Source organism: Gossypium arboreum, chromosome 3, assembly GCF_025698485.1.
Source record: "Gossypium arboreum isolate Shixiya-1 chromosome 3, ASM2569848v2, whole genome shotgun sequence".
NCBI lineage: Eukaryota > Viridiplantae > Streptophyta > Magnoliopsida > Malvales > Malvaceae > Gossypium > Gossypium arboreum.
This window is the reverse complement of record NC_069072.1, coordinates 56,905,129-56,918,482: the sequence shown is the minus strand read 5'-3', so window position 1 is coordinate 56,918,482 and position 13,354 is coordinate 56,905,129.

The window sequence follows — 13,354 nt, the reverse complement described above, 5'->3', positions numbered from 1 at the left end:
TCCAAAATCGATTCCTCAGGGTTATATCAGTAGAAATAAACTATTAATACCTCATGCTACTTATTTCGAACCTAAAATTCATCCCTCGGGCAAAATGACCATTTTGCCCCTAACATTTCAAAATTTTACAACTTAGTCCCTAGGCTCGTAAAATGAAATACATGCAATTCCTTGGTTACTCAAGCCTAGCTGAATGTATTATAAACTCATACTAGCCCACATTTTTCTCCATTTAACATTTCTACCACATATTTTGTACCTTTTGCAAAAAGGTCCTTTTAGGGGTTTTTCATGAAAATCACTTAGGAAAAGATGTTTAACACACATTTAACTTTCATATTCCCCTATAAATCATCAAAGAACAAACATGTCACACATGGGTCATTTTTCATACATGAACCCTAGCTTAAAATATCGATAGAAATGGAGAGAACATGTTTAAAGGATCTCAAAAATGCAAAAAAATTAAAAACGGGGCTAGGAGTCACTTACTATTGAGCTTGGAAATTGAAGAAACCCTAGCTATGGTGTCCCTTGGAATTTCAGTAGGAAGAGGGAGAAGAATGGCTGATTTTTGCCCTCATTTCCCCTTTTTATTGATTTTATTACCAAATGACCAAAATGCCCTTCCTTACTAAACTTCTAAAATTTTCCATGCATGCCCAGTTTTGTCCAAAAACTTAAAAATTAGGCAAATTACTCTTTAAGACCTTCAAATTAAAAATCTAAAACAATTTCATGCAAATTGCTTCTAAAATCCAAGTTGTGCAATTTATTCAATTTGGTCCCTAATTTCCAATTGGACACCTTACACTAAGAATTTCTTCATGAAACCTTAACACATGCTTACTTTCATATTCTAGGCCTCATACTAATCATAAAATAAATATTTTGACATCGGATTTGTGGTCCCAAAACCACTGCTCCGACTAGACCCAATTTTGGGATGTTATGTTTCTCCCCCTTAGGGACTTTCGTTCTCAAAAGTCTTACCAATAAACAGGTTCAAATATTAACTTCTCATGGTCTCTTCAGGTTCCCATGTGGCTTTTTCCACTCCGTGTCTGTGCCATAGAACTTTTACCAAGGCTATATTCTTGTTCCTTAATTGTTTGACTTCTCGAGCCAAAATTTTGATCGGTTCTTCACCATAGGTCATGTCCGGTCTAATCTCAACTTTTGTCAGCGAAATAACATGTGAGGGATCTAATCTATATCTACGTAACATGGACACATGGAAAACATCGTGAATCTTTTCTAATTCGGATGGCTGTGCTAAGCGGTAGGCTAACAGTCCAACTTTCTCAGTAATCTCGTAAGCTACAATAAACCTTGGACTCAATTTACATTTCCGGCCAAATCTCAAAACTTTTTTCTAGGGAGACACTTTCAAGAATACTTTATCTCTGACTTGAAACTCAACCTCTTTCCTTTTCAAATCAGCATATGACTTTTGCATATCCGATACCGTTTTCAAACAATTACAGATCACTTTAACCTTTTCTTCAGTTTCCTTGATTAAATCAACCACGTGAATCTGGTGTTCCTTGAGTTATGTCTAATACAATGGAGTCTGGAACTTCCGGCCATATAACGCCTCATAAGGTGCCATCTTTAAACTCGTCTAAAAACTGTTGTTGTAGGCAAACTCCACTAATGGTAAATATTTTTCCCAACTACCCTGAAATTCAAGGACGTAGCACTGTAACATATCCTCAAGGGTCTGAATCGTCCGCTCAGACTGACCATCAGTTTGTAGGTGGAACACTGTACTAAAACTCAACTTTTTACCCAAGGCTTCTTGTAGGTTCTTTCAAAATCTCGAAGTGACTCTTAGGTCTTTATCTAAAATGATCGACAATGGTACCCCGTGTAATCTCACAATCTCGGATATGTATAAGTCAGCCAATCTATCAAGAGAGTAATTTGTCCATACAGGAATAAAGTGAACTAACTTCGTTAGTCTATCTAATACAACCCAAACAACATCTTTCTTTTTCGAGGTTAACGGTAGTTTAGTTATGAAGTCCATGGTGATCCTGTCCCATTTCCATTCGGGAACCATAACATGCGGTAATAAACCTGAAGGCACTTGGTGTTCAGCCTTGACCTACTAGCATATCAAGCATTTCATCACAAATTCAGAGATAATTTCTTTCATACCATTCACCAGTACATGGTCTTTAAATCATTGTACATCTTGGTACTTCCCAAGTGAATTGACAGACAACTATCATGTGTGACAGCCCTAATTTGGCCTTAGTCGGAAAGTGGTTTTGGGACCACAAAACCGAGTCATAAAAATAATTAACCGTTATAATCTATGCTTACTATATGTGTACATGCACGTGTGAAAGTTTCATGTTTTAATTTGGTCAATTGTATGTGAAATTATTAAATAGGACCTATGTGAGAAAATTTTAAAATGTGATAGGTTAATCTTAAGTGGCCTATTAATGTATGTGACAAAGAGGATGGACTTGCATGTCAAATATTCATTTTATTTAGGTAGTGGCCGGCAATGATGATATATTATATGGAATATATGTATTATTTAATTATAATGGCTTTATAATTTTAATTTAGTAATGAATTAATAAAAAGAAAATGGGTGATGAAAACAAAGCTTCACCTTTGTTCTTCTGGGCCGAAATGTAAGAGAGGGAAGGGGAGAAAGCTTCATTCGGTTACCATATGCTTAAATCAAGCTCAAGAGCAAAGAGGGTCAAAGTTGGATAGGGGAAAAGAGAAAGTAATTGAGTAGCCTTTCTGCAACCGTTCAAGTATATCCGAGGTAAGTTTTGAATAGTCACATTTAGTACGTAATTGATAATGTCTTGATATGTGTATGATAAGCTGCATCGCAATCTATTGATTCTATTTGAATATAGTTGAGTGACAAATAATTTATGTTTAAGGCTTAAAGCCGAATAGACATTAGAAGTTAAGCTTGAAAAGTAAATGGACATATATTCTTATGTATGTTATTGAGCCAAAAGTTATATGAATGGTGCCCATGTTATGCTATTATTCAAATGGAATAAATGAACTATGATTGTGAGATGTTATGTGAATTGAATTTTCTTGCGAATAAGTATGCATGACATCCAGTGATGTATATCCGGACTTAGGGTCAGCAGGTTATGTGCTGGAATTATATCCGAACTTAGGGTCCACAGGCTATGTGCTGGAATTATATCCGGACTTAAGGTCCGCAGGCTACGTGCTGGAAATATGTCGGGCTAAAGTCCCGAGCTTCGAAATGGTATTATACCGGTTTAAATTCCCACAGAGCTTGTCTTTGGTAATTGGTTTCAAGTCCTAAGACCTAATGGGCTTAATGCCGATAAGTTAAGTAAGATTACGATATTGAATGTTCGCAGTAAACCATCGTCGAGTAAGTATTATGCATTTAAAATGTTCAGGTACGTATTACTTACTCATCGGTGAATTGATTTCGAAGTGAATCATTAGCATCAAAGAAGAATATATATAAATATGATTGATGGTTCTATTTGTGAATATGAGAATGATTTAATCGGTCATGGTATATTTGTATATGAATTATATGTTAAAATTTCTTTATGTACTCATGTACATTCAATCAATGATTTTTGTGAATTATTAGTACTAAAGAATGATACTTAAGTGTGAATGAATGTTTTGATTTTCGATAAGTCTTTAATTGTTTGTGATGCTTAAAACTTACTAAGCTTTGAAAGCTTACTCGTTCTTTATTTTTCTGTTTTATAGATTGTTGATTTTGGCCACCGACTCTGGGATCGCCGTGATTCATCACACTATTGATCTTTTGGTATAGTTATATTTTGGACTCGATATGGCATGTATAGGTTAGGTGATGATAACTATGTTTTGAAATTGTAAATATTTTGGCTATCTGAAAATGGCGTATAACTTAAATATCGTATGTATTTCATTTCGATCTCTGTTTATGTTTATTGACACTGTGAATGAGATAATTAAATGTTTAATTCGGTAATACCTCTTAGCCTTAATCCGGCGTTCGAATTCAGGTTAGGGGTGTTACATTTTATTGGTATCAGGGCTACGGTTTAGTCGATTCTAGGACTAACGTTGAGTGTTTGAGTCTAGCTATACATGCCATATAGTATTAATACGGTAGTATGATGAATTCTGTCAGTTAAAAATGTGTTTTCGTATAGTAATGGATCCCGATCCCAATCGAGCGGTAGCCGATGATGTTGAGAGTGTAACGCCTGTTCCCGCGCATGGGACAGCGCCGATGGACTCTCAACCTATTGCAAGCAATCAGAACGAGGAGGCTAGACAGGCTTTTTATAGTGTGATGAATGATTGGTTCAACTAATACATTTGAACTAATACGGCTGTTCCACAACCCCCACTCCCGAATAATACACCCCCTGTACCTACGATACCTCCGTTAATTGATCAGACGAGGTTAAATAAGTCTTCGGTAGACAGAATCCAAAAGCACAGGGCTACTGAATTTAAGGCTACAGATAGCGGTGATGCTGAGCAAGCTGAATTTTGGTTGGACAATACTATCTGAGTATTCGTTGAACTATCTTGCACACCTGATGAATCCCTGAAATGTGCCATATCTCTGCTACGTGAATCTGCCTATTATTGGTGGAATACATTGGTTTCTGTTGTGCCCAAAGAACGGGTGACGTGGGAATTCTTCCAGATTGAATTTCGAAAAAAATATATCAGTCAGAGGTTCATTGATCAAAAACGAAAAGAATTTCTTGAGCTTAAACAGGGTTTCATGTCAGTTACTGATTATGAACGGAAGTTTGTCTGACTCAGTAGATATACTCGGGAATGTGTATCGTCTGAGGCTATTATGTGTAAACGTTTTGAAGATGGGTTGTGTGACAACCCGAATTAGGGCCTAATCGGAATAGTGGTTTCGTGACCACAAATCCGAGATAGAAATAATTGTTTTATAATTATTTTGGGGTTTATGATATGATTGCATGATTGTGTGAAAATTTCGTGATGAAATTTTATGCCTAAAGTGCTTAAATTGAAAGTAGGGACTAAATCGAATAAGTTGCAAAATTTGCATCCCGGAAGTTTTTAGTATGAAATTGTTTTGGAATATTAATTAGGAGGTCTTAAATAGAAATTTGACCAATTTTAAGTTCATGGACAAAATTAGGACATGGAAGGAATTTTGAAAGTTTAGTAAGGAGGGCATTTTGGTCATTTGGATATTAAATGAAATAAAATGGGAAAAATAACACAAAATTGATCATCATCCTCCTTAGTTGCTGCGAATTCTCCTCTCTCCATATCTAGGGTTTCTTCAATTGTCAAGCTCCATAGTAAGTGATTCCAAGCCCCGCTTTTAATGTTCTTTACGTTTTGGAATCCGGAAGCTCGATTAAGCTTATGCTAGTAATAATTTAACCTAGGGTTCATATTTGGAAAAATACCCATAGGTGAAATTTGTGTATTTTGATGTTTTATGATAGAATATGAGGTTTTAAATTATGTTAAATAACTTGTGCTACTCGGTTTTAAGTGAAAGCGAGTAAAAGCAGATAATCGGTAAAAATACCTATTGTTCATAACTATATGATAGAGTGAGAATTTGATGTTGTTGTAGAAGAGAAAATGTTCAGCATATCATAAAATATAAGAATAAGGGCTGAAATTAAATTCCGAGCCTAGGGGCAAAATTGTAATTTTGTAAAAGTTAGGGGCAAAATGTAATTTTTTCATGATGTGATTTTGGATTGAAATAAATAGTATGAGTATTAAATGAGCTAAATGTGTTATTATAGATCAAGAAAGACGCGGAATTGATCTCGAAGCTGGGAAGGAAAAAGTTTTGGACTAAATTGCAAAATTTCCACATTTTGCACCAAGGTAAGTTTGTATGTAAATATTACAATAATTTCATGTACATTCTTATATTTCAGCCTATTATATAAATATACTAGCTGATGTTAAAATATAAATCGACTATTGGAAGAATGGAAATAAATATAGAGAGAGAGATCCGGTTGAACATTCTGAGAGATCGAATGAAATAGAGGAGCGTAGCTAGGTCACATGTATGATCTTGAGTGCACATCATGTGTACAAGAAAGCTACGAGACACCAGTAGTAGCTAGGTCACATGTGTGATACGAGATGTATCCCATGTAGACAAGAGAGCTACGTGAAAGATAAATGTAGCTAGGTCGCATGCGTGATTCCAAGTGAAGGACACCATGTAGACAAGAGAGCTACGTGAGAGATAAATGTAGCTAGGTCGCATGAGTGATTCCAAGTGAAGGACACCATGTAGACAAGAGAGCTACGAGATAAATCGGCTAGGTCGCATGAGTGGTACTAAGTGTTCACCATGTGTACAAGAGAGCCGAATTAAATGAGATATGATGGTGGGGCTGTGTGCTAAAACCATTAAATATCGAGGATTGATCCGAATTGTTCAACGGGATGGTTTTGTGGTGATATTGTGGTTTGGACCTACACTTATGGTGAATGAAATGTGGTGAAAATGATTTGTGGTATATACATATATATGATAAAATGAGGTTAGCATAAAGAATGTGTGAAAGAGTGAAATTAGCATTAAAACTGTTTTTAGATGGTAGCAGTGACGTGATTTTGAAAAATCACCAAAAATAGGAGGAATATAATTAGAGGTTGAATGAGATTTGAAATTAAAGTTTATTGAGTCTACTTTCATATAAAAGAAACAGAGCAAGCAAAGGAATTCTATATTTTGAGATATTTACAATTGTATGTGACTTGCTCAGGATGAATACGTGATCCCCTGTTCCAACTTTGAAAAATCATTAAAAATTGTACAAAGAAAATTAAGAAATATAGTTTACATGCCTAAATTCCTTATTGAGACTAGTTTTAAATGAAATAGACTTCAGGGTTGTTTGAATTGTGTACTGAGAGAAATTCAATTCGAAGTGAACAGAGGTCAGATCAGTCGAGCTGTGTAACAGGGGAAACTTTAACTAATAAACTGTACTAATCGGCTGAACCAAAAATTATAGAAAAAAATTAGCAAAAAGCTTTATGAGTCTAGATTCATGGAAATTTTACGGATTTGAATTTCGAGTTTTGTAACTCGAGTTATGATTTATTTAGTGAATATGACGCAACAGAGACAGCTTAATCAAAGTGGAATGAATAGTGAAGTTAAAGTAGATATACTTGAATTGTTGTGTAAACATGTTAGATTTTTTTAATTAGTATTTACATACTTACTTACTAAGCTATAAGCTTACTTTGTTTCTCTCTTTTGTCTTATAGTGTCCTCCGGCTTGCTCAGGAGTTAAGGATCGTGAAGATCTACCCGCACTATCATACTTTAGGGTATTTGAACTAAACGTTTTGAATTATGGCATGTATAGTAGGCTTAATTATTTTGTTACGTGTCTTATTTGTCTAGGTTTAAAATATTAGTTACTGATGACTCGACCAGCTAATTTGTACAAGCCATTAAAGTTGGCTAATATTGTTCAAGACATATATTATACGATGCACTATCAAATTGGATGACATATTTATATTTCGGTTATGTTTAATGGTATGTGTTATGTTCGTAATACCTTGTATCTGCTTCGGCGACAGAACGGGTAAGGGTGTTACATTTAGTGGTATCGAGCTATGGTTTAGTCGGTTCTCGGACTAATAAAGTGTGTGTAAAAGTCTAGCTATACATGCCATAAAAATATTGTGATAGTGTGGTGACTCGATTATTCTAAAGCGTGTTTTGTTTTAATATAGTAATGGATCTGAAGGAAGCTGCGGTGATGATCTGCTAGTAATGCGCCGCTCTCGCACAAGGGACCGCGCTGTGGAAAGTAGAACTGAGACATTGAGACAAGGAGATGAGGCTCGGGATGCCTTTCTCCAAATGATGAACAATTGGTATCTTGAATTTATTCGAGCAAATCCAAATGCTCAACCTCCTCCACCCCTCTTATACCTCGGACGATTCTCAGAGTCTGCTCAAGGTATAGATTTGGTAAGAATGAACAAGCCTCCGGTTGACAAGATTCAAAATAAGGGTCAAGAGTTTAGAGCAAAGGTCGATGATGATCCCGAGAAAGCGGAATTCGGCTTGAAAATTCTACCCGTGTATTTGATGAGCTCTCATGTACACCCGAGGAATGCTTAAAGTGTCTTGTATCACTTTTGAGAGATTCGACTTACCTTTGGTGGAAGACTTTGGTTGCAGTGGTGCCAAAAGAAAAGTTACTTGGGATTTCTTCCGGGAAGAATTTAGAAAGAAATACATAAGTCGCGATTTATTGATCAAAAACGGAAGGAGTTCCTTGAATTGAAGCAGGGAAAATGTCTCAGTAGCGAGTATGAACGCAAATTTGTAAGACTCAATAAGTATGCCCAGGAATGTGTGTCCACCGAGGCCATTATGTGTAGAAGATTTGAAAATGGGCTGAATGAGGACATTAAAGTGCTTGTAGGAATTTTGGAGTTGAAAGAATTTGTAGTATTGGTTGATCGAGCTCTTAAAGTCGAAGAATTGAACAAAGAAAGAAGAAAAGTCGCTATTGAGGCCCGAGATGTCGAAAAAGACAGATAAGCAAGCCATTTCAATCTCAACCAAAGAGGTCCAAAGAGACAAACCCTCGAATGACAGTTTCAATTGGGGATTCACAGAGATCGTGGTAGAGCATATTCGGGTCTAAAGCTCAAGCTACTTGGTGGCAAGTGTGGGTAATGTGCGACCTAGAAAGCTCGAGTGTCAAGTAATGTGGCGAGCAACATTATGGTGAGTGTTGGGGACCGAGCGAGCTTGTTTCAGTCGATTCTCAAGAGCATTTTATTAGAGATTGTCCGGAGAAAGTTAAAGAAGAAAGATTTGAGTGCTAGAGAATACCACCGCTAGTAGAGGTAGACCACCGAGAAATCTTGGAGGTGGGACTAGTAGTAAACTGTGATGAAAGATTTAACGGCAAGATCGAAGCTAGAGCACTGCTAGAGCTTATGCTATACGTGCGAGAAGATGCATCATCTCCGATGTTATAACGGTACATTTTCTCTCTATGATACTATTGTTATTGCATTGATTGATCCGGGTCCACTCATTCCTATATTTGCATGAATTTAGTATCCAATAAAAAGTTGCTGTTGAATTTCTTGAGTTTACGATTAAAGTGTCGAACCCTTAGGCCAATATGTGCTAGTTGACAAGGTTTGCAAGAATTGCCCATTAATGATTCAAGGTCACTTTGTTTTCCGCCAACTTGATGTTGTTACCATTTGGTGAGTTTGACGTTATCTTGGGAATGGGTGGTTAACATTGTATGATGCTAAGGTAGATTGTAAACAAAAGACACTAGAGTTGAAATGTGAAAATAGAGAAATTCGTGGGTTGAAACAGATGAATCAAATAAATTGCCTATGGTGATTTCGCACATGTCTGCACAGAAATACATGAGAAAAGGGTGTGAAGCTTATCTCGCTTATGTAATGAATATTGAGTTGCCTCAACTGAAATTTGAATCAATACCGATAGTCTGTGAGTTTCCAAATGTATTTCCTGAGGAATTGCCTGGGTTGCCTCCGAACAGAGAGATAGATTTTGCCATTGATTTGTTCTTGCATCTTGCACCGATCTCGATTGCTCCATATAGAATGGCTCGATGAATTAAAAGAATTGAAGGCTCGATTCAGGGAGTTAACAGACAAGGGATTTGTGAGACCGAGTTTCTCTCCCAGGGTGCTCTGTATTATTCGTAAAGAAGAAGGATGGTTCAATGAGACTTTGCATTGATTACCGTCGACAATAAGGTGACTATAAAGAACAAGTACCGTTGTCGAGGATTGATGATTTATTCGATCAGTTAAAGGGGGCCACAGTGTTTTCAAAGATTGATTTGAGGTCTGGTTACTACCAGCTGAGAGTTAAGGAGTCAGATGTGCCGAAAACTGCCTTTAGGACAAGGTATGGACATTATGAGTTTCTTGTGATGCCTTTCGACAACAAATGCTCCAGCTATATTTATGGACTTAATGAATCGGATCTTAGGCCATATTTGGATAAGTTTGTAGTAGTGTTTATAGATGACATTTTAATTTATTCTCGAGATGAGTCTGAACATGCCGAACACTTGAGAACTATATTGCAAATCTTGAGAGAAAAGAAACTGTTTGCCAAGTTTAGTAAAAGTGAGTTCTGGCTTCGTGAAGTCAGATTTTTGGGGCATATAGTCTCAGGTGATGGTATTCGGGTGGATCTAAGCAAGATTTCTTCGATCGTTGATTGGAAACCGCCCAAGAATGTATCCGAGGTTAGAAGCTTTTTAGGCTTAGCCGGGTATTATAGACGTTTTGTTGAAGGATTTTCGATGATTGCCTCTCCTATGACTAAGTTGTTGCAAAAGAATGTTAAGTTTGAATGGACTGATAAATGTCAACAAAGTTTTGAAAAATTGAAAGCACGATTGATGAAGCACCAATTTTAGTACTGTTTGAGTCAAGAAAGGAGTTAAGTAATTTATAGTGATGCATCGTTGATGGGCCTTGGATGTGTGTTGATGCAAGAGGGAAAATGGTAGCTTATGCTTGAGGCAGTTAAAACCGCATGAGAAGAACTATCCTCCACATGATTTGGAATCGGCCATTGTTGTTTTTGCCTTGAAAATTTGGCGACATTATTTGTACGGTGAAAAATGCCGAATTTTCTTGATCACAAAAGTTTGAAGTACTTGATGAATCAAAAGGATCTGAATCTGCGACAATGAAGATGGCTTGAATTATTAAAGGATTATGATCTAGTGATTGATTATCATCCGGAAAAGCAAATGTAATTCTTGACGCCTTGAGCGAAAATTTCTTTTTACTTTGAGAGCCATGAACACGGGGTTAGCATTGTCGATGATGGGTCAATCTTAGCGAGATGAGAGCTAAACCGTTATTTCTCCAGTTGATTTGTGATGCTCAAAAGAATGATAGTGAGTTGTAGATCAAGAGAACTCAATGCGAATCGACACGACTCAGATTTTCGAGTTGGACCGGATGACTGTTTGATGTTTGAGACAGGATATGTGTGCCGAAAAACGATAAATTGATTGAGAAAATATTACATGAGGCGCACAATGGTGTTTATCAGTTCATCTGGTAGCACAAAATGTATAATGATTTAAAGAAGTCAGTATTGGTGGCGGTATGAAAAGGGACATTTCAATTTGTAACCAAGTGTTTGATCTATCAACAAGTAAAAGCTGAACATCAAGTGCCTTCAGGATTACTTCAACTGTGACACCCCTAATGTGACCCTAGTCGGAGAGTGGTTTCGAGACCACAAAATCGAGTCACAAGAATAATTAGGTGTTATATTCTGTGCTTATTGTATGTGGAATTTGTATGCGTAAATATTTCGTGTCTTGATTTTTATTAATTAGGTGCTAATTTATAAGAAAGGACCCATGTGTTAGGACTTGAAAATGTGATAGGTGAATTTTTAAGTGGCCTAATAATGCATGAAGTGAAATAAATGGAGTAGCATGTCAATTATCCCATTTCCTAAGGTTAGTGGCCGGCCATGACAAATTATGGGCAAAGGGAACATGTTTCCAACATGTTTTGCTAATGGTTGATGTTAGAATGGTTATTATATTGGTGTTAGTAGGAAGAAAAGAAAAAAAATGGGTATGTGTGGTTGCCCCTCCCCATTGCCGTGTATTGAGCAAAAAAAAAAAAGTTTGGTTCATCTTCCTCCTAGCTTAGTCGATCCTTCAAGAAGAAAAGGGAAGAGTTAGCATTCGGTCACTTGAGCTTGAACTAAGGTATGGAATCCATGTTAGTCTTTGAAATCTTTGCATATATGAAGCTAGTTACTAAGTCCTTTACTTGCTCATGTCAAAAATTTTGAAGGTGGTAGTAATACAAGTGTTCACCATGGAAGATGTTTAGGGAAATGGTTGTTGCCTTTATGATTTAAGGAATAATTAGAAATGGGTGAAAGAAACAAGTCTTTGTTCTTGATTCTTCTTGGCCGATTCTAAGGGAGAAAAGAGAGCAACCATTTGGTTTCTAAGCCATAAATAAGGTGAGAAATTCATATGAATCCTTGAAATTTTAGATGAAATTGAGCTAGTTACCAAGTATTTTTTTTAGGTGACCCATGTTAGAAATTGTGATTTTGGGGTGACTAGAACTTTCGGCCATAATGGTTATTGAGGATTAAGGTTATGTTTCATGCTAAACTTGATGAATCTTGGTGTATGGGTGCTTGAACTAAACGAATGATCAAGTAGATGCATAAATACAAAGTAAGAAGAATCGGCTATTATGTGTAATACTATTGCGAATATGAAAATGTTATACTTGAATAATGTATATGGTTGGAGTTGATAATATGAAAGGAAGGCTTAGATGTGTTTGTTTAAAGAAGGAATTGTTGAAGAATGTATGTGAACTTGGCCAACGTATTCGCTTAGTACATATATGATGTGAAAGTCTTGGAATTTATTTTTGATTTTTGTGTATTATGACCATGTATAATCAGCCACATGAGTAATTTGAGCACTTGATGTTATATTAAAATTCTTGAGCTTAAATATATGGATGTATGTATATGTGGTCATATAATGGCGTTTTGGTTTAAAGGTTGAATGATAAATTATAATAAAGCGAGATGATATGAGATGCGGATGTGATTGACAAGTAAACCTTATTGATAAAAATATTGAATACTTCTACTTGTATTCGTTAAGCTCAAGAGCAAAGGGAGCTAAATCCGATAAAGGGAAGGAAAAAGTGGTCGAATAGCCGTTGAAGCCGTCGAGCGACATCCGAGGTAAGTCCTCAAGAAATGACCCTACTCGAATTATGTGAAATGAAATATGGATGTGTAATGATTATTGATTTATGTGTGTATGAGTATTTGAATGATACCGGGCTAAGTCCCAAGGCGATTATGCTAGTGATATGTTTGTGTTTGAGCCTTAGTAACGAAAATGAAATATGGATGTGTAATGATTATTGATGTATATGTGTGCATGAGCAATTGAATGATATTCGGGCTAAGTCCCAAAGACATTTATGCTAGTAATTATATCCGGTTAAGACCCAAGGCAATTGTGCTAGCGACTACATCCGGGCTAAGACACGAAGGCATTCGTGCAAGTTGTTAAATCCGGGCTAATACCGAAGGTTTTGTGCAAGTCGTTCTATCGGGCTAAGACTCAAGGCATTCGTGCATGTGGTTATATCCGGTTGTATTCGAAAAAGCTTGGGCTGGAGGTGGCGTTGGTTGCTGTAATAAATTTAATTAGTACGCTCGAAAAGCCCAAAGAATAAGGTATGTTTATATGTGCATTGGAAAAGTCGATATGTTTGAGTA